Source organism: Pelodiscus sinensis, chromosome 17, assembly GCF_052426305.1.
Source record: "Pelodiscus sinensis isolate ZL-2025 chromosome 17, ASM5242630v1, whole genome shotgun sequence".
Lineage (NCBI taxonomy): Eukaryota > Metazoa > Chordata > Testudines > Trionychidae > Pelodiscus > Pelodiscus sinensis.
The window spans coordinates 14,434,599-14,457,208 of NC_143068.1; the positions used below are offsets into that span (position 1 = coordinate 14,434,599).

General features: G+C 47.7%; 1 long non-coding RNA gene across 2 annotated transcripts in view; it reads right to left on the reverse strand.

The window, feature by feature from the left end:
* LOC112547691 (uncharacterized) overlaps positions 1-22,610 on the reverse strand; it is a 27,224-nt gene continuing 4,614 nt past the window's right edge. The window contains exons 2-5 of one of the 2 annotated variants that reach the window (XR_012896498.2): positions 17,502-17,714; positions 9,760-9,843; positions 376-528; positions 1-131 (exon numbers count right to left, since the gene is read on the reverse strand). This is a non-coding gene — a long non-coding RNA (uncharacterized LOC112547691). Of the gene's footprint in view, positions 132-375; positions 565-9,759; positions 9,844-17,501; positions 17,715-22,610 lie in introns of both variants that reach the window. The other variant, XR_012896497.2, reaches the window with a different exon arrangement.

A 22,610-nucleotide genomic window follows, 5' to 3' on the forward strand; every position in this document is an offset into this window, starting at 1 on the left:
TTCTGCTCTTCCTTTCTTCTCACACTGATGATTCTCTCCAAATTACCACTGATTCCCCCTCCATAAAATTCCAAAAGTGGCAAGGCATTGAAATCATTGAGCACCTCAGGTATCCTTTTACACATTAATGCCTTCAGAACAAAGACAAATGTTGTCTATTAGATAGTACCAGAAAACCAAATAGTCTAAAAATAATTTGTGACAAATCTTAATATTAAAGTGTTAGCTATATTTTAAACGTTACTTTTTTTCCCCGAAGATGACCTGTGAAACACAATCAATGGTACAGAACAGCACTGCACAATGTTAGAGTTAGAAAATCTAAGTGATCATGTGAAAAAAACACTTGATAATTTGCAGGTAGAGCATTTTTACCTGTTTATCCTTAAATATGGTATCTTGCAAGTCAGTGAAAGTTGTTCTTGCACTGGGGTTATGTTTCAATAAATATGACTGTAAAAGTGAATCTTCCTGGGTTTCACGCAGTTGTGCTCTCATCAGTTGTCAAGGAAACACTGGGCTTCTCCCCTTTGTGAGTTAATGTCTAGATTTTCATTTCCATAGCTACAATGAAACCTTAGTATTTTAACGTAACAGTATCATAACATTAATTTATCATTAATAATAACAATCCAAATTTGCAATTACTGAAAATTACATCTGTAGTTTTACAGGTACATTTGTTTGTCCATGCAAAATCCCACATTTGCACATGCTAAACATTGTATTGTCTAGCAGCTACTCAGGTTCTGTACATCAAATTCTCTGAAGTCAGCTAGCAACTTACAAGAGAAAACCCTCTGTTTTCACGTTTAAATGTAGGTTTCTGCATATGCTAAAAATAAGAGGACAATTTTATATGCCTTTGATCTATCACAAGTTATTCAAGACTTCTTATATTAGTACAATGAGATGTGACAGATACATTTTCTATGATCATGTGTGTATTGCGTGTGCGCCACATGGCACTGACCAAACTCTCAAAGTCCTGTTCTAGTATAAAACTAGTCTCAGTAAAACATTTGAGCTGGATTTTCTAGGAATAGTCTCTTCAGATATCCCAAAGTCTTCATTGGGAAACTGCAGGTATCATCACAGCTTCTTTGAAACTCTGACCCATAAATAAAGTCTCCCCCTCCCCCCACCATGAATAGTTGCACAGGGTGGACCTGATCCTGATCTTTATGCTTCCTGAGTCTTACAAACCAAGGACATTAAAACTAAAGCAGACAGACATCCTAAAATGGTTGTGCCATAGCCTGATGAACAGGATCATCCCGAGTGGAGTGTGGGGCCTGGGATAACCCCTCCAAGTGCCCCAGGTGCAGGGCTAGTGTTGCCAGATGGTTGAACCAAAAATACTGAACATCCCCCCCGCCCCCAAAAAAAAACACTGGGGAAAAAATTCTGTTGAGAAAAAAAAAGGGGAGGGGGAGACCAAAGTTGTTGAACAACAACAAAAAAAGGACTCCCAAGACTTAAGCAAAAAAAAAAGAACAGCATTAAAACAGCATGGCCCCTTTCAGAGAGTATGTCTACACTACAGTGTTATTTCGAATTAACTTAATTCAAAATAGTTATTTTGAATTAAGCTAAATCGAAATAACGCATCTAGACACAAAATCTAATTTGAAACAGCGTTTTGCTATTTCAAAATAGTGCATCCACACTGATTGGACGCTGGATCGCATTTAAGGGTGGCTGAAACCGGTTCCAGCAGGGCATCAGGTCAGTAGTTGCTTTGTGTGGCTGTTGTCTGAAGCGCGTGCTTAAAGGGACCCCCCCTGAACAGCCAGTTCTCAGATTTCCTGCTTGCTTGCCTACCTCGCAGAGGGTATGTCTACAATACAGCACTAATTCGAACTAACTTAGTTTGAATTAGTTAATTCGAACTAAGCCAATTCAAATTAGCGCAGCTAGACTTAAAAACTAGTTCAAATTAGCATTTTGCTAATTCGAACTAGCATGTCCACACAGACTGGACCCTGAACAGAGGTTAAGGATGGCCGGAAGCAGTGCCGGCAGGGCATCAGATGAGGACTTACAGCGTGGAGCTGCTGTCTCAGGCTAGCCGAGGGCCGTGCTTAAAGGGACCCGACCCCCACCCCAGACAGACAGTTCTCAGGGTTCCCCGCTTGCAAAGCAGTCCTGGCTTGGAGTGCCCACACGAGGAACATCACAGCACTCGGCCATCACCCCAGCTGCACATGCTACAGGCTGCCATCCGGAGGGAGGGGCCAATCGGGGGGGCTGCAGGAGAGCTTCCACCCCGAGAAGCCCACAGAGCCACCCCAGTCCTCCCCATCGGGGGCGCGTACCCCATCCCTCCCTCACCTCCTTCCACTTACCCTTCCCTAGCTCCCCTTCCTGATGTACAAAATAAAGAAAACGTGTGTTCAAAAATAGAATCTTTCTTTATTGAACAAAACTGGGGGAGACTGGGAAAAAGAGGTGGGAGAGGGGAAGAGAGAGGCTGGGAGAGGGGAGGGCAACTAAAATGATCAGGGGTTTGGAACAGGTCCCATATGAAGAGAGGCTAAAGAGACTGGGACTTTTCAGCTTAGAAAAGAGGAGACGGAGGGGGGATAGGATAGAGGTCTCTAAAAGCATGAGTGGTGTGGAGAGGGTGCATAAAGAAAAGTTCTCCATTAGTTCCCATAAAGAAGGACTAGAGGACATCAAAGGAAAGGAATGGGTAGCAGGCTTCAAACTAGTAACAGAAAGTTGTTCTTCACAAAGCAAAGAGTCAACCTGTGGAACTCCTTGCTGCAGGAGGCTGTGAAGGCTAGAACTAGAACAGAGTTTAAAGAGAAGTTAGATCAAGTCATGGAGGTTGGGTCCATAGAGTCCTATTAGCCAGGGGGTAGAAATGGTGTCCCTGGCCTCTGTTTGTGGAAGGCTGGAGATGGATGGCACGAGACAAATGGCTTGGTCACTGTCTTTGGTCCATCCCATCCAGGATACCTAGGGTTGGCTGCTGTCAGCAGACAGGCTACTGGACTAGATGGACCTTTGGTCTGACCTGGTACGGCCATTGTAAGCTCAGGGTCGGGGGTCTCAAGGGACCACCCTGATTTTCATGCAAACCTGCTCCTGGGTGGCCAGGCTGGCAGCTCTCCTGCCCTAGACGGCCACTTTCCTGTGCCTAGTGCGGAGGTCGTGGACAAGGTCCACGATGTCTGCACTAGACCAGGCAGGTGCCCGCCTTGTGCGGTCCTGGCCAGGCTCCCGAGAGCCGCCAGCCTGGTCCTGGGAAGAGGCGGAGGGTTGGGTGGCATCGGGTGGCTGGCTCATGGCGTGCCAGGTGCAGGGTCTGCTGGCTGGGTGCTGGCAGGCTTGCACCTGGCACGGGCACCGTAGCCAGCCCGTGCCCCTTTAAGGGCTCCTGGGACGGGAGGGGGGCATACGAGTTTCCCTGGTGGTGCCCAGAGTGGCCACCAGGGAAAGCTGGGGAGGGCTAGCCTCCCATAGTTCGAATTAAGGGGCTACACAGCCCTTAATTCAAACTAGTAAGTTCAAACTAGGCTTAGTCCTCGTGCAATGAGGTTTACCTAGTTCGAACTAAGCGCTCCGCTAGTTCGAATTAAGTTCGAACTAGCGGAGCGCTATTGTAGCGCCTATGAAAGTTAATTCGAACTAATGTCTGTTAGTTCGAATTAACTTTGTATTGTAGACATACCCTCAGAGACAGCAAAGCATTTTCCTCTCTTCCTGCTTTGGTCTCATTTGGGACACCACAGCACTTGGCACTATGGAGCCAGAGCCACCCCCGGGCACTCTGGTGCTCATGTTGAATGTCTTGCTGCAAGCCTGGCAGCAATTGCTGGAGGTTGCCTGATTCTGCTGCAGACCAGGTCTCTGGCCCTCCCCCTGCCTCCCTGGGGGCTGTGGAGGAGCGGTGCCCAGACGCCAGCGTGCCCCACTGCATCTGGCATCTGGACACCAGCAGCGACTGGTGGGACCACATCGTCCTGGAGTGCTGGGGAGACCAACAGTGGACCCAGAACTTCAGGATGAAGAAGGACACCTTCCTTGAGCTCTGCGAGTGGCTAGCCCCTGCTCTGCGGCAACAGGACACACGCATGAAGCCTGCTATTCTCCTCCACAGGCGGGTGGCCATCGCCCTCTGGAAGCTCTCCACACCGCATGGCTACCAATCCTTTGGCAACCGGTTCTGCGTGGGGAGATCCACCGTCGGAGTGGTGCTCATGCAGGTACGGCAGTCACCGGCCACAGGCCCATGAAGGGAGGCTGCAAGGAGGACAAGGTCTGCCCCAGGGAAAACAGGGCGGGAGGTGGTGTAAGTGCCCTCCCCAGGAGGGTTCGGTCTGTCCCAGCTGCACTACAGACCTCCCGCGGTAGCCAGGATTGCAGTGGGGGTTGCTCCTGGGAGTGGGGCACAGGGCAGTTGCAGGGAATGAACATTCCCAGCCACCCGGGCACCCCAGTGACCCTTGGTTTTGTGTGTCTCTCTGCAGGGGTTCAAGGCCATCAACAAGGTGCTGCTCCGCAGAGTCATCTGCCTCACCGACCTGGACACGGTCATCCAGGGGTTTGGTGCCCTGGGCTTCCCCAACTGTGGGGGGGCAATCGACGGGATGCACATCCCCATCCGTACCCCGGACCACCAGGCCTCCCTCTACATCAACAGGAATGGGTACTTCTCTGTGATCCTGCAGGCCGTGTCTGACCACCAGGGCCAGTTCACGGACATCAATGTGAGCTGGTCCGGCAAGGCACACAATGCACGGGTGTACCACAACTCCTCCGTGTGCCAGAGGCTGCACTCCGGGACTTTCTTCCCCGACCGCCACATCAGGGTCGGGGACGTGGACATGCCAGCGTGCCTGCTGGGGGATGCAGCCTACCCCCTACAGCCCTGGCTGATGAAGCACTACACGGGACACCTCAACCCCTTCCAGCAGGCCTTCAATGCCAAGCTCAGCAGGGCCTGCATTGTGGTCGAGGGGGCCTTCGGCCGACTGAAAACCCGATTTAGATGCCTCCCCACCTGCCTCAACCTCTCCCAGCACAATATTCCGCACTTGGTGGCAGCGTGCTGTGTGCTCCACAATTTATGTGAGAGGAAGGGGGAGGCTTTCCTGCCAGCCTGGATGGCAGATACTGACCGCCTGGCTGGCCAGCATGCACAGCCCTGCATGGCTGCCAGCTGGGAGGCCCTTCAGGAAGCCTTGCGGGAGAGCTTCTAGGTGGATGAGGACTGAAGTCCCCCTGGCGTGCCCCACTTGGGCCTTGTGCCTTACATTCCACCCCTACCTCTTTCCCCTTTCCCTTCCCTAACCCCCCTTCCCGATGTACAATAAAAACACCTGTGTTGCCACAAAAAACTCTATTTAACATAACTGGGGTGGGAGAAGGGGAGGAATGAGGGCAGGAGGGGGAACGGGGGAAACCTAGGAGGAGGGAGCTGGAAGGGGGAAACAAAGAGAGGAAGGGGGAGGGGAAGCTCAGGGTTGGGGGTCTTACCGGCCCCCCCATCTCGCAGCACTGCGGGTGCGGAGGCCTCAGTGTTCCTGGGGGGGGGTGGGTATAGAGGGTGGGGCAGGGGGAACAGGGTGGAGGGGGCGGAAGAAACAGGAGGGGGAGCAGGGGTGGAAGGAGGAGTGATAGCTGGGGTGGCCACAGGGCCTGGAGCAGAAGGAGGCAGCAACCGGTCCACCAGGGCCTGCAGGTGCTCGCAGAGGGCACGGCCCTGCTCCCACAGCTCCCGCAACCTCTCCTGCCACAGCTGCAGGTCTTCTTGCACCCACTGCTCTTGGCTGTGGACCTCCTTCCCTGTAACCGCAGCTGCTGCCTCTGGTACTCCTCCTGGTTGAGGGTGCACCTGCTGGCCCGGGTGCGGGTGGATGTTCCAGGCGGGGTGGTGCACCCTGCACTCGCAGGTGCTGCGCCTGTGGTGAAACAAAAGAAACGGTCAGTTCTCCCTGGGGACACAGTGGGTGAAACCCAGCCCCCCTCTGGAAGGTGAGGACGAGAGGTCTCTGCACCATCACGTCCTGCTATCCCCAGGAGAGTGAGCTGACCCAGGACTGCACCCCAGCCCCTGTGCTGCCTATAGTGTGGTGTGGGGGGCGGGGAGGGGAGATGTGCCCTGCCGTAGAGAGGGCATCTGGAGGGAGGGCAGTGTGAAGTGTCTCTCCCCCGGGTCAGGAGCCTGTCATGTGCCTTCACATATATGCGTGTGAGGAACAGGGCCTGGGCCCCTGCATGGCACCCAGCTGGGGCCACATGTCCCGTTGGCACGGCAGATGCACAGATTGCCGCCTGCTCCATGGTCGGCAAGGTCCACGCGCACGGTCCCTGGGCTCCCCCTCCCCCCCCACCCCACATAAGGGGACCGTGATGGCACTCACATGTGGAGGCCTCCCTGGCCTCGGATGAGGCTGCTGACGGGCTCTCTGGTACAGCTCAGGGGTCCTGGGTTCAGGGCACGCTGCCTGCAGGCTCCCGAGGCTCCTGGCTGCCGTCCTCCTCTTCTTCCTCCTCTTCCCCTGTGTCAGGGGCAGGGCCGTCTGCCCCGGGGTCAATGACCACCAGGAGGGCACGGACCATCTGACCCCCCCCACCCACAGGATGCGGTCCAGGGCCTCATACTGCGGGCAGGCCTCTGGGTCAGTCCATGGTTGGGAGTCCCTGGTATAGGCCTTTCGCAGCTCTTTGATCTTGCTCTGCACCTGCTCCTGGCTGCACGTGGCCTCTGGTGGCCACATGGCAGCCATGAGGCTGTAGACGGCCGCATTCCTGCATCTAGTGCAGAGATTGTGGGCACTGGAAGCCTCCCCCCAAACCTCAATGAGGTCCACAATCTCCGCACTAGATCAGGCAGGTGCCCGCCTTTTGCGGCCCCTGGCATGTTCCTGGGAGCCACCAGCCTGGTCCTGGGGAGCGGTGGAGGGCTGGGTGGCAGCAGGTTGCTGGCTCATGCTGTGCCAGGTGCACAGTCTGCTGGCTGGGTGCTGACAGGCTTGCAACTGGCACAGACACTATGGCCAGAGTCTACCCCTTTAAGGGCTCCGGGGTTGGGGGGGAGCAGACGAGTTTTCCTGGTTGTGCCCAGAGTGGCCACCAGGGCCCCTGGAAAAGGCTGGAGGACCCCTAATTCGAAATGAGCGTGTACACAGCACTTATTTCGAATTAGCTATTTTGAATTTGGTGTTATTCCTCATAGAATGAGGTTTACCAAATTTGAAATAAGACATTTTAGGTGTCTGGTATTTTCTGGATTTTTTTACCGGACAGGAGGCGAAAATACCGGATTGTCTGGGTCAATACCGGACACCTGGCAACCCTGCCCAGGGCAACTCCAAACTGCCACAGGCCCCACTTCCACTCCACTCCTTTCCCAAGTCCTACCCCTGCTCTGCCTCCTTGTCCCTTCCCATGAGTAACATGGCCCAGAGAATTATGGGGGAGGAGGACCTAGCATGGCAGCAGCAGGAGTCACCCACCCTCACTCACCACACATGTGGCAAGAGCCAGAGCAGCCCAGCAGTCTGCTTCGCCCCGCTGTGCCACCCTCTCCCAGCCTGCTACACCTACTTCTCAACAGCAGTGGGAAGCAGACATCCTGAGAAGCCGAGTGCAGCAGGCTGGAAAGGCAGGGTGCAGCAAGCTGCCAGGCCACTTTGGCTCCTGCAGCCCACATGGTGAGTGCAGGGCAAGGACAACCCCCTCCTGTTGCCCTGCACCAGGCCCTCATAATACCCTGATCCCTCCTGTCCACAGGACAGTTGGGGTGGCCACCTTGGGCCCTCCAAAAGAGCAGGGCCTTGAGCAGGCATCCTGATTCATTCTATAGACAGGCTGGCTCTGCTGATGAACTTCCACCCAACCTGACACTTCAACTGACTTCTGTGAGGAGGAAAAACTGACTCTGTACATACTCCCCCTAACATCACCAGAAACATTCTGTACCGATGTGTTTCTCTGAGGCTACTGCTAGGAATTGATGTTTGTGTGATGTCCCTTCCCTCTCACTGCAGCTGTGCCTAATTAAAGCATAACAAAGTCCTTAGTGTGCGGTAGGCCAAATACTACATTTAGTATTTGGAGGAAATTATGAAAAAATAATGTAGGCAATTTCTCTGAACTGTGTTGGATAAGTAGAAAATATTCAGCTATGACTGCCGTCCTGTTGGGGCAATTTTGCTGTTCAAGACTGGTGTGAAGTACTGTATCAGACACAAAATAAAATAATGTTGACACTGAACATGCCTGTAAGGCAATGTTATTAATGTATTTAACTGTCTTCTATTGTTCACCACAGTTATAGTAATTCCAATGCACTTAAATAATTTTATGCCATACATAAAGGCAATGCAAATGTAAAACAATTACATCCAAATAATGACTAACTTTGCTTTAAAAGGAATTTTGCAACTGTTCAAGTATGTCTTTAACTGTCTCTGTTGTCCAGAGAGCAAGAATTTAGAAACCTGGAGGATATAAGGATTTGAGCTCTTATAAGTTTGTATCATATATCCATAATTCATATTTTTAAATGTTTGGCTCTCACCTTAGCTTTTCTAATGAAGCCAATCACAGCCCTTAATAAGTTTAATTATAGAACATATTATTTCATCTATTTTTATCTGTTTGTATGCTACTGACTAAGAAAGAATAGGACCGTTTCCAGAAGCTACCAGTAGCAATAATAATAGCACCTTTCATCCAAGGAATTTAAAGCACTTTACAAACATGAATTAAGATTCATAACACCCCTTTTTGAATGGGTATCAAAACAGCAAAATTTTTATATCCATTATACAGATGACTTAACTGAGGCACAAAATTATTAAGTAACTTGTCTAAAATCACACAGTGAATCAGTGGCTCACACAGTGAATCAGTGAACTCAGAATCATGACACATGTTCAGCTAATTAAAAATACTCTGAGGACTTCCAGAGAAGATTACAGTACAGAGTTGGGGGTAAAAATAAATCTCTTTCCTTATGTCACACTTGAGAAATCAATGTCCAGTGATGATCCATTTAAACTAAGAAAGAGAAGTGATCTCAGAATTTTTTTTAAAAAATATTAAGATTGTGAATTAAATAATTTTTAATTATTTTAAGCATATATATAATTATTCCCATGATAAAAGGCTAAAATGTTATGACAAGTTGTATATATTTACATTGCCATATGTGCTGTTATCTATACTATTGTTTGTCTATCTCCATGGTGTCCAGCACGCTAGCCACTCACCACAAGTGGCTATTTGGCTGGTTGAGTGTGGCTAGTTTGCTGGTTGGACACCATGGATCTATATAACGGAGAATGCTCCAAATTTACTTTGAGTTCAGTATTGATTAATAGGTCTTGCCGTGATTCTCATCACTGTGGTATGCAAGCACAATTCAACAATTTAAAAAATGAGGAATATTCATACACAGGAAGGGATGAGATTAAATAGTCATAGTCTAAATTCACTGTAAAGTTGATAAATTGTGTGGAATGTATATTATCTATATTTCCTCAATGTTCCAGTTCATTTCTTCCTTCACTGATGCTTTTACACTTTGGTAATTTGCCAGCTCACTGTTTGTCATCCTACGTGGGTGGTTATCTAGAAATTCATTTCTCCCTTTTTTCTGCTTTTGCACAGTTGAATAAATTCTGACTGAAAGATATTCAGATCTTACAGCATACTCAAATATCCTTGGTCATATGGTATTCTAATTGAATAGCCTTGCCATATATATAAGAAAGAAAAATTGGGAGAATTTTTACTTACAAATGTTTCTTCATCTAAATGTTGACAGTTGCTGTCAAATTCTGAGGTCCAATCCACAAATCTTTATCTGCTATACACATCGTCCTAATCAATAAATCCAAAACATTACAATTAGATGGGAATAGTAAGTGTAGAAAATTACTATCCTGAAGTGTTTTTCATTCAAAGTGCTATACAAGCATGTACATACAGCACCACTAACATGTAGAAATCTATAGGAAAAAAGGACGTTTTGGCCAGACAACAGGAAAAAGTCCTACTACGCAACTGCACATGCATTTTGTTCCAGTAAATCTGCTCCTTACTGTCCACACACACAAACCAGCAGCCCTTTACCACAACATGCTCTCTCCTGCACCTCTCCTGGAAGGTGTCTTTCCTGGTGGCTATTACTTCTGCCAGGCAAGTGTAGGAACTGAGAGCCCTAACAGGGGACTCTCCATATATGTTTTTTTTAAGGATAAGGTCAGGCTGAGCCCCTACCCTGTCTTCCTGCCCAAGGTGGTTTCACACTTTCACATTAACCAGGACATTTTCCTTCCTGTTTTTTACCAAAAGCCCCATGGCTCCAGGACAGAACAGGCTCTACCCACTCTAGATGTGAGATGTGCTTTAGCTTTTTATTTAGAGACAACCAAACCTCTCCACAAGTCCCTCCAACTGTTTGTGTCCATAGCAGAAAGGATGAAGGGTCTACCTGTGTCAGCCCAGAGTATTTCATCCTGGATCACCTCCTGTATTAAAGTGATAGAAATGTAGCCGTGTTAGTCTGGGGTAGTTGAAGCAAAATGCAGGACAATGTAGCACTTTAAAGACTAACAAGATGGTTTATTAGATGATGAGCTTTCGTGGGCCAGACCCACTTCCTCAGATCAAAGGAAGTGGGTCTGGCCCACGAAAGCTCATCATCTAATAAACCATCTTGTTAGTCTTTAAAGTGCTACATTGTCCTGCATTTTGCTTCTCCTGTATTAAGGCGTCCTATGAGCTGGCGCAGGTTCCGGCTCCGTCTATCATGGCCCACTTGACCAGTGCCCAGGCATCATCCACCGCCTTTGTTGCTCAGGTGCCCATCGTAGAGATCTGTAGGGCGGCTACCTGGTCATCAGAGCACACCTTTGTGAACCACTATACCATAGTGCAGCAAGCCAGGGAGGACACCGCTGTAGGTAGGGCTGTATTGCAGTCCGTCTCTCTGTAAGGCTCCAACCCTGCCTCCTGAGATTTGGCTTTGGAGTCACCTAAGTGGAAGGGATATAAGCAACCACTCAAAGAAGAAAAAATGGTTACTTACCTTTGTAACTGTTGACAAGATGTGTTGCTCATGTCCATTCCACTTCCTGCCCACCTCCCCCGCATTGGAGGATTTTGGCAAGAAGGCTATATATGCACTGATATAGCGGTGCCACTCCAGGCGGCTCCCCTATTGGCCCACCAGGTACCGCTAAGGGAAAACTCCATGCACCCGACATGAGCACACCCAAGTGGAATGAACATGAGCAACACATCTCAACGCACAACAGTTACGAAGGTAAGTAACCGTTTTTATTCATTTTTTCCTCACTAGTCACGATTTTATAGAGCTCTATCATATCCCCACTTAGTCATCTCTTTTCCAAGCTAAAAAGTCCTAGTCTAAGGCAAGTCTACATTGGCAAATTATAGTGCACACCTTTGCAATAAATCAGCTCCCAGTGCTGTAAATCCCAAGGTGTCCACACTGGCAAGGCACTTAGGCTTGGTTTACACTAGGGGTACGTCTAAACTACATGGCTCTGTCGACGAAGCAATGTAGATTAGTTTATGCGAAAAAGGGAAATGAAGCTGCAATTTAAATAATCGCTGCTTCATTTAAATCAAAATGACCGCCGCGCTGTGCTGATCAGCTGATTGTTGGCACAACGCAGCAGTCTAGACGGGGAGCTGCTGACCCCAGAACCCTTTGTTGGCAGATCCAGTAAGCCTCATTTCACAAGGCATAAAGGATCTGATGACAAAGGGTTCTGGGGTCGGCAGATCCCCGTCTAGACTGCCACGCTGTGCTGTCAATCAGCTGATCAGCACAGCGTAGTGGCCATTTTGATTTAAATGAAGCGGCGATTATTTAAATCGCCGCTTCATTTCCCTTTGTCATCCTACCTAATCTATATGGCTCCATCGACGTAGCCATGTAGTCTAGACACACCCTAGGAGTTTAGATCAAGGAGTTTAGCCTCATAAGGTCAATTTTCTAAATGATGCATCCACACTACCAAACTTGTTGCATTGACCTTAAGGGCCGTAAAAGTCAATTTCTGTACTCCTGCTTTTCACAAGGAGTAACACTATTCCCAGCCTTGTATGGCTGAATTTACACTAGTGTAAATGCAATGTTGCCAGAAAGTTCACACTACAGGCCTCAGAGAGTCCTCCTGCAGCTTCCCGCTCTGGCCAGAACTTGTACCTCTACTGCTCTCCTGCTGAGCTCAAAATACTCTGGGAACAATACAAGGGCTTGTTCTGTGAGGCCAGCTTTGTGAGTCCATTGTGAATGAGCAGCACACCATGGCATACATGGATATGGCATTGAGTAATCCCAACAAAAGTGCAACAACTTCAAGGATTTCTGCTCCCACAGGCTCCAATTCCCAGAAGCACAGAAGAGTGCCTGCATGAAGTGTTCAGGAGATCTTGGACCTCATCAAGGTGTGGGGAAATGAAGCCATCCTCAATGAGATCTGAACCAGCAAGGAGGAACACCAAGATCACAAGCTATATGGAAGCTAAAGGATATTCCAGCGATGCGCAACAGTGTAGTCAAGATCAAGGAGCTGCGCCAGTCCTACCACAAGACACAGGAGGAGAAAGCAGCACTTCACATATGCTGCATCTAAGACCAGCTAAACACCATTTTGGGGGGGTGGCCTGACCTGAATCCCCAACGTGGTCATGAAGTCCAGCCAAGAGATGCCTGGCATCAGCCTGGAGGACAATGTGGTGGTAGAAGAGAAGGAGAATAGCTGGCTGCTGATCCCCAAGAGCCAGGAGCTGGTCAAGTCACTGGAGTCAGTCTCCCTGCCCCCGCCTTGACCCCCTCCCCAATCCAGGATGTCTCCCAGTCCAGCACCAACCCCCAGAAGGGCTCTTCTGGTGTTTTCACAAACTTTGTCTAACTATAAGCAGGTTAACGCAGTGGGGTGTGAGGTGCAGCATATTCTGTGCCTGCACAGCATGTGAGGCCTGGAATAGCTTCTTCATGTGTCTGCAGATGGAGCAGGAGTCATGTCTGAACAGCTCCATGAAGATCTCACATAGGAACTCTTTAATCCTCAAAAGATTTTTGGCGGGGCCAGCCTTATTCTGTTCTCTGTGGTAGGACACCTTCCCACACCCACCCACCCACCAGGAAGTGATCTGGAGCTATTGAACCACAAAGCAGTACAGCATAAGGCCTGGGTTTATGGCCACATTCAGTCAGCACATGCTCCTAATCACTTGGTGTGATTCGAAGAACACTGATATCTTGCATGGGGAACCTATTCAGCACATGCGGCTTCCTGGGGAGAGTGCTGACATACATCTTTCCCCGCCCCCTGAGCAGGAAAGGAACCAGTGTCCTTGGGAGGCTGAGTGTAACAGACCCAGCATGTGCTGGACACAGCAGCAATAAACCCGGCGTGTGCTGGACACAGCAGCAATAAACCCGGCGTGTGCTGGACATAGCAGCAAGATGACCCGCATCTTCCCCCTACTCCCGCCTGCAGGCTCTGGCCCCTTACTATGACTGGCTGCCTCCAGATCAAGTGTGTTCCGATTCTCCCCTGAGAAGTCTGTGCATCTGCTGTAAAGTGCCCTCTTTAAAGCAAACGTTTGGCCTTGCATGGAACACATCTCCTTTGTCTTTGCAAAGACCTTCGGTGTAGGTTAACAGATTAGGGGTAGGCTTAACACAACGTATCTGCTGTAAAGTCTGCCCTTGTAACTTTTCTTTGCAGCTGGGACAGCAGCCAGCTCAGTGAGTCCTCTACCTCTTCTGGCATCTGCCTGCCTGAGTCACATCCACAGGCGCAAACGCACGAGGGAGAACATGTTCTGGGAGCATATGGACTGCTTGCACACCCTCAGGGTGAAGATCCAGGCAGAGTGGCAGAACCAGATCGTAGACCAGCAAGAGAGGAGAACCGCCAAAGAGCACTTTGTGGCTGTGTCTAGACTACATGCCTCTGTCGTCAGAGGCATGTAGATTAGACACATAGGCAAAGTAAAATGAAGCCGCGATTTAAATGATCGCAGCTTCATTTAAATTTACATGGCTGCCACGCTGAGCCGACAAACAGCTGATCAGCTGTTTGTCCGCTCAGCGCGCTAGTCTGGATGCTCCCCTGCCGACATCAAAGCCCTTTGTCGGCAGCCCCGTTATTCCTCGTGGAATGAGGTTTACCGGGGCTGCCGACAAAGGACTTTGATGTCGGCAGGGGAGTGTCCAGACTAGCACGCTGAGTGGACAAACAGCTGATCAGCTGTTTGTTGGCTCAGCGCGGCAGCCATGTAAATTTAAATGAAGCCGCGATCATTTAAATCGCGGCTTCATTTGACTTTGCCAAAACAATAAATCTACATGGCTCCGTCAACGGAGCCATGTAGTTTAGACATACCCTGCAAGACAGCATGAGACCATGTTTGCCTCCCTGACTGCTCTTATGGAGCTCATGGCATCCTGCCTCAGGACAGCCACCTCCCAAAACCCTACCTACCCTGATAATATCCCCTGGTCCCTCCTCCACCAGCTCCATGATTTCCACCTGTAGGGCTCCCAGGAAAAGGGCGGGGGAGAAAACCCAAGGGAAGCCGGTCACTCCAGGCCCACAGAAGGCAGAAGGCAGTCCCACTCCTGTTCTTGAGTCCCCTTCCCATTCCCAGTTCTTCCACTTCCCTGTTGTTTTCCCCTAATAAAAACTCATGTTCACTGAACAATGGTCTCTTTATTGCTCGAACTGCAGAGGTGGGTGGGGCATTAAAGGGAAACACAGGGAATGCAGGAGCAACTTGTGGAGAACCACGTGGCAGAGTCCTTGCATAAAACTGCAAAAGAGTCCTTGCATAAAATTGTCCTTCAAGGCGTTTCTGATTCGCAGTGCTCCTTGCTGTGCTCTCCTGACCATGCTGGTGTCTGGCTGTTAAAACTCTCTGGCTACATCTACACTGGCATGATTTTCCAGAAATGCTTTTAATGGAAAAGTTTTCCATTAAAAGCATTTTCGGAAAAGAGCATCTAGATTGGCACGGACACTCTTCCGCAAAAACACTTTTTGCAGAAAAGCGTCCATGCCAATCTAGACGCGCTTTTGCGCAAAAAAGCCCCAATGGCTCCACACCAGATCCGGCTTGCTAGGAAAAGTACACTGCTGCTTCCCTTCCCTCACCCCCAGCTGAGGACAGCAGCGCAGGACTTGTTTCCTGGAGGCTTTCCCTACTGCTCCAACTGGCCAGAATCTGGCCAATGGGGAGCAGCGGGAGGCAGTGCCTAAGCTATGGTGCCTGCATGTGAAAGTAAGTGCCTCTGTAGCCACACAGCCCCCCCCCCTCGCCCCGTCACATCAATCTTGCTTGCCCCTCTGAGGTGCATGTATACAGGGCAGAGTAGGAGCAATAAAAATCGGCGTAGCCTTGGAAGGTTCGATGTGAGATCAGGATATGCGGGCTTCTCTGACCCTGAGTAAGCTGAAAACATAGATATGAGAAGAGAGCGATTAAGGCAATAAGCTGACCTCGAGGCTGCGAGAACTGCCCTGGCTGGCACCTATATTGATACGATCACACAGTCATCCCTGGGAGACAAATCTCCCAGGGTATGTCTACACTACCACCCTAGTTCGAACTAGCGGGGTAATGTAGGCATACCGCACTTGCAAATGAAGCCTGGGATTTGAATTTCCCGGGCTTCATTTGCATAAGCCGGCCGGCGCCATTTTTAAATGCCAGCTTGTTCGAACCCCGTGCCGCGCGGCTACACGCGGCACGGGCTAGATAGTTCGAACTAGCAAGCGTCTGGGCTGTCAGCTGGCCGGGCGCTCCGCGGCTTGGCTCTGCTTTGCGCCCCCCCCCCCCGTCCCCCTGGTCTACAGACCAGGGGGACTGGGGGGGGGGGCAAAGCAAAGCCAAGCCTCGGAGCGCGTGGGCAGCGGACAGCCCTGTCCGCTGCCCACGTGTTCCGCCACTTTGCTTCCTCTCCCTGATCTGCTGGAGACCAGGGAGAGGAACGGCCCCGTTCGTAACTGCGGATCCGACATAAGTCGGATCCACGTAACTCGGGGACTGCCTGTACATATAGCCTTATTAACCTCTCGTCATACAGTAGCCGTTCCATACCCCTCATCATTTGTGTTGCTCTTTTCTGAACTTTTCCCAATGCCAAGATATCTTTTCTGAGATGAGGTGACCACATCTGCACGCAGTATTCAAGATGAGGGCATACCACAGATTTATATTAAGGCAATAAGATATTCTCTGTCTTGTTCTCTATCCCTTTCTGAATGATTCCTGAAATGTTGTTTGCTTTTTTTTTTTTTTACAGATATTGCATGCCAAGTGGATGTTTTCAGTGAACTATCCACAATAACCCCAAGATCTCTCTCTTGCATGGTCACAGCTAATTTAGTACCCAGCATTTTATATGTATAGTTGAAATTATGTTTTCCAAAATGCATTAATCAACATTTTGTTGCCTACTGACCTAGTTTTATGAGATCCTTTTGAAGCTCTTCACAGTTTGCTTTGGACTTAATTATCTTGAGCAGTTTTATACCATGTGAAATTTTGCCACTTCACTTTTTAATTTTGCTATCTCTCTGTTTATCATTTAATATATCAAAAAGGACAGATTTTTGGTATTACAATTTTAAACAATGAAGCACGATTTAGTAGTGTTTGGCAACTAGATGTTTCAAGATTCCTGGATTTTATTCCAAGCTCTTATATCTTTTAGAGCATTGACTAAGTCACCTAAGCTATCTGCCTCAGTTTACTCAACTGCAAAATGAAATTACACTTAAAAGAGTAGTTACAGGGATTGTTTTTAAAAGTACTTTTAGAATGATTACAAGTATGTGCAGAACTTTTCTTTTAAACCATTAACGTCCCAGAAAAACAAGAGGTTGAGTGAAAAGAACTAGAAAGTATTCCACATTTTGTTTCCTGTAATGACTGCTTCCCTTTTGTGATTTCCATCAGGTTCTGATTTAATTGTAAACTACTAAACATGTAGTTGGAGGTTATATGACCTTCTTAACCTCACGATCTGCCCTTCTTGTGGAAAAATGTTGATTAAATGGAATACCTTGTTGGCTGGTGTAAGTGCAACTGCTGCTTCAGCTGTGTGGGACATTATTGCCTTGGAATCTTGAAATGCAGGCATCCAATTTTACCACGTTATTTTTTACAGTTTTCAGTTTTATGGCCAACAACCCCTTCAGTGAGAGGTTTCTTTCTATAACACCACAAACAACTGTTTGGTTTCCCAATCCAAAATTATGGGGTTTCCTTAACGTTTAACACAAACATGACATGATTACTCATTATCTATGAGGTACTAAGGAAATGTGCTTGCATATGTGTAGTCACTTTTACAACATACTTAAATCTATATACAAATACGAACTCTCATTTAATCTCTTAGCAAGTTTTTAACAGTACTGTGTTATAAAATTTCAGTGATCCAAGTAGAAAGTCAGCATCCAATATATATATGGTGATCCAAAGTTTACCTGTTTGCTTTCATGAAAGTCTTGTTTGGAATGTACATGGACTCCTGAAACAGACCCTGCTAACAGAGTGCTGAACAGAACTCTTTTTGAAGCTCGTCAAGATTGACAGAATGATATGTTGATGAATCAGTTTGATTTCTATAAAGCCAAAAACTGTATTGTAGCTCTTTATGTAGTGTACGGTCAGAAAAAGAATGGAGATTTAACACAGTCCTACAAAGTAAAAACAGAAATAATTATTCCAATGGGGAAAAAACAACAAAGGGGACATTTTAAAGAAATTTAAAAATATTTCAATTCAAGAGAAACTCTTTTAAAACTAAACATATGGCCTGCTTTTAAGAGGTTTTATGCACATACAATTATCACTCCTAGAGCCTCTGAAAATAAAGATGTGGGTACATAAGATCCACAGAAAAATCAGTTGGGAGCCCCACACAAGTGAGAAGCAATGTGAGAAGGCCCTGACTGAGAAGGAAAAAAACATTCCTCACATTCCTCTCATACACCAGTGCCTAGGGGGCCGGCCCCAGGCTAGTAGATTTTGTGCACTCCAGCCCTGTGAGTGGGTGGCAGGAAGGCTGGATCACCAGCACAGACTCTCCAATACAGGGGGCTCTATAAGCCTTGCGGGCTGGATCCAGGCAAGCCGGGGGCCACATGCAGCCCCCAGGCCTGAAGTTCCCCACCCTTGTTCTATAACCTTCCATTGACACAGGATTTGGGAATTGTGATGGGGCATCTGCCCCATACTGGCTCTTTAAGGGTAAAATGCAACCCTTAGAGAGGGTTGAGAGAGCAAACCCCCTACAGCTGAGGCAGGTACTAGCTAATTAGGGCTCAGCTGAGGGGAGTATAAATAAAGACTCCTGTAGGGTAAGAGACTCAGACTCACTCGTGTTCTAGCTAGGGAGTAGGAGAGACCTAGCTGCCCCTGAGATGAAGACTGGCAATAGGGAGGGGCGGGGCGGGGCGGAGGAGGTTGGTGATTCCCAGAGGGGGAGGACCCCAGAGTTTGGGGATGCTGTGATAGGACAGTACCCAGAGGTGGAGAACAAAACAGGTACCCATGGGTGAGACACTGGCTGAAAGAGGGTGCCCCAGGACTGAAGGACCTAAATCCTGAGTGAGCAGCAGGAGATGCCTGTGGTGGTGAGTCATGCCTGGTTACAGGAACATGTACACTTCATAAATTATTACTAACGTTCTGTTACAATAGTACATTAGGCAATTGACAACACATTTCTTCTGCTGCTTACCTTCTCAAAATATAATGTTTAGGACTAGGATGTCATTGTGGAGATGACCATTCTTATCCTAGGCTTATCAGTTAATCTGGTCAATTACATGTTTAAAAGCAGTTCTTCTCCTCTTTCTTCCCTGCCCCTGCTCTGTGGTGCTGCCTGCAAGCCTCTGTCCTCCTCCCCATGCTGCTGCCTCTATCAGCAACTGATACAGAGGCAGCAGAGAAGGCAAGGGAGGCTGATGCAAAGCAGCCTCTGTCTGCTGGGGGAGTCTGAGGTCCATGCAAAGACTGCTCTGCATCCAACAACAGCCTCTGTCTGCAAGGAAGTGGGACCCCCCCACACACAGACAGGGGCTGCTACCACCCCATGCTGCTGCCTCTGAATCACAGGCAGAAGCACAGGGTGGTAGGCAGCTGGTCTGCTTAAGGGGCTGGTTTTAAAACTGGCTTCCCTCATGGACAGGCTCCTATCTGCCATCCTGTACTGCTGTCTCTATCACAGGAAGCAGTACAGGGTGGCAGGGGGCTGACTAAGAGTGCACTGGCTGCTAGCCCTGCTCCTGGGACCTATCAAATAGTCACATAAGAACTAAGTTTTCATGTGGCTTCATGACTACTCAATTACACTATATTTAACATCCCTATTTAGCACCTTGATTTGATTGTTCAGAAGAGTGTTTTGGCCACTTTTTCCCTATATTCCCCTTAATACATCTAATCAGGATAAATTGATTCAGAAGCATTGAAGCAGTATAGCCACTATTTGCCATATTGCTAAAGTTGGGACTTGTAATGGAGCTTCATTAGCAGAAACAAGAGGAGGCTGGTAGCTATGGCATTATTTGTGAGGGATTTTGTCCCTACTAGTCTGAAAATATCCTGACAATCTTCAGGGCATGCTGTATTTGTTTTCCCAAACTTTTGAAAAGTAAAAGGAATTGTATGGATGAGAAATGGGGAAGTGGATTTTGGTTTTTAACTTACCAGTAGTGGGCTATATGTAGAAACCTACCAAACTGACAATATATTTAGGTCAATTTCATGGACAAAGGATTTTTAAAATAGTCAATTTCACAGTTACAGCTATTTTATGTATGAAATTTCAGAGTGTTGTCACCATAAGCATCCAGACACAAGTGCATCTTGGAAGAGGTCACAAGGCTATCATAGGGGGTTCATGGAACTGCCAGCCTTACTTCTGAGCTGCTGCTGGCAGGGGTACTGCTTTCAGAGTTGCGCAGCCAGAGAGCAGTGGCTGATGGACAGGCGCTTAGCTCTAAAGCTAGTGTCACTGACTGCAGCAGTGCGGAAGTGAGGGTTGGGAGGTATGGGTTACCATATGTCTGGGTTTTTTCCCCAGACACTTCCTGTACTGGCAGGGGGCAGACAACTGATTGGGTAGACTCCCTGCTCAAGGGGTGACAGCTTGAGCCAAAGTCTCCAATCCAAGTCAGGAGCTGACAGCTAGAGCTGCGCCTTTCTGGACTGGGGGAGGGTGTGATGATAGCCCTGGATGGAGAGGAGGTGATGACAACTGGAGTCAAAGCCTCTCTGTGGGGAAAGGGTGGTGACAGTTGGAGTGACAGCCTACCACCTGGGCTGGGGGCAGATAGCCACCCTCACTTCTGTGCTGCCTTCTAAGCTGAGCTCCCAGTTAGCAGCTGTCAGGGCTATTCCCCACTCTGGCATGCTGAATGCAGAAGATGGAGGCCCACAAGGGACCTTAAATACCTTGACTCTACAGGCTCTGCTTACAAAAACTCCCCAGTGTCACAGATTTACTGACTTTTGGGGTAGCTGCCTCCAAGTGATTTAATACTTGAATTCCGTCCCTGGGGGTGCCCCAAGACAACTTGAACAAAGAAGCAAAAAGCACAAACACACTATCTCCTATGTCTACCTAGCCTTGGAAGTCAGCTGCACACAGGCCTCCTGTTACCTTCCAGGACACAAGAATCAAACTATTGCCTTCAAGATGATTTTAACAACCAAACAAAAAGATATACTTGGTTGCTAGGTGTTACAGAATTTCTAAGAAAAGAACAGATCAAAGACACAAAGTATCCTAGTTCTTTGGGCTGTAACTTAAATGGTGAGTGGGGGAAAGAAGGCATAAACTCCATATACAGAGTTTAACCAAAATAAAGAGAAAAATACACATTTTTCCTTTACTCATGATCCAGGGTGATCTGTACTTCAAGGCCCAGTTCACTACCATGTCCAATATTTATCGGAATGGTAATTCTGATTACTGCATCTGCTTCCTCCAGCCCTTACCTTGCTCTTTTTGTGGGAAGATTCTAAGTTATCTAAATACAACTCAAATTTCAGCACTATATCCCCATTGGTTCTTTTGGCCCCCTGCCAAAACTCTTGCTAGCCACCTGAGTTTAACCCCTTAGGTCAAAGGGTGCTGGTCAGCACTCTTCCTATCCATCACAGCAGCCATGGAGCTTCCTACAGCTGGAAGAGGTTCCCAGAGGTGGATTAAACCTAGCTCCAAAAGTAGCCGCTGCAGGGGAAGAGAAAGTCCTATCCTTCCCCAGACCAGGACTAATAATTGAAGCCAGGCAAACAATAGAATGTGGGGCACCTCTAGTCCTGCCCTACAATATGCAGATTTTGCAGTAAAGTCAGAGTTCATGGTCCATGATGAGTATTTCATGGTTATGAATATGGAAGGACCATTGTTATCTTTAATTGCATTGCTGGACTTAAGATGCATTTTTAAATAGTCAAGAAGATCTATGAAAAAGAGGTGCCTCTTATATCTTTTCTGTATATGGAAACAAACAAGAGAATGGGGTTATTTTATTAAAATTCTGCTTTAAAAGAGGAGTTAGTATTGGATACATGTTACCAAACAGCTAAATCTTGCAATTACTTTAAATACTTAACGTTACTGCAGCTGTGGTGATGAATGTTACCATAACAACACAACTGCAGTGATGTCCATGATGACACAGAAGACTGTTTCTATGGTAATGGAATGTCTTTGTTTCAAGGATGCATAAAAACCCATCCCAAAAAATGGGAACTGACACTAGATTGGAAAATTTCTTCCTTGTAATGCCCCATCTGTCTGTCTTACACTGAGATGGGAAACACTTTGGGGAAGGGACCTTCTTTTTGTTCAGTGTGTATATAGCCCCTAGCATAATGGGGTCCTGGTGCATGATCAGGGCTGCTAGGGAGCCCTAGCAATACAGATAAATAATCATAATCAATATATATAGGACTGACTGTTCACAACAAATACAGTGGCTGGATAATGTTCCTAATTATGTATGTGCAAGTTCAGATATTTACTGGTCTAAATAAGACTCTAATCAGGCATAATATGATTCTGATCTCAAACTTTTACCCCCAGTGAAATTCTGCTTGCTACAAAGGAATTATTTCAGTAGTGTGAAATCAGAATGAGGTAGCTGTTCTAGTTTATCCAAAGGATAATCTGTATCTTGTAAAGTAGACATAAGAAATTCTAAAGGCAGACACTAGACTTAGGGATGTCATCTTGTAGACAATTACACAATTAACTGATAAGCCTGGGTTTATCGGTAAATCTTGTTGACTAAATGCACTCTCCCTGCTCCCTGCTGCCTCTGATACAGAGTGGGAGCTAGTGCCCATGAGGAGATGGCTTAAAAGCCAGCTCCCCACCCCAGCGCAGAGATGAAATTAAATAAGGACAAATGCAAAGTACTACGTGATGGAACAAATAATCAACTGCATAAATATAAAATGGGAAACTGCCTAGGAAGGAGTATGGGGGGAAAGGCTCTGGGGATTATAGCGGATCACAAATTAAATATGAGTAAAAAATTAAACACTTTTGCAAAAAAAAAAAAAGCAAACAGTAT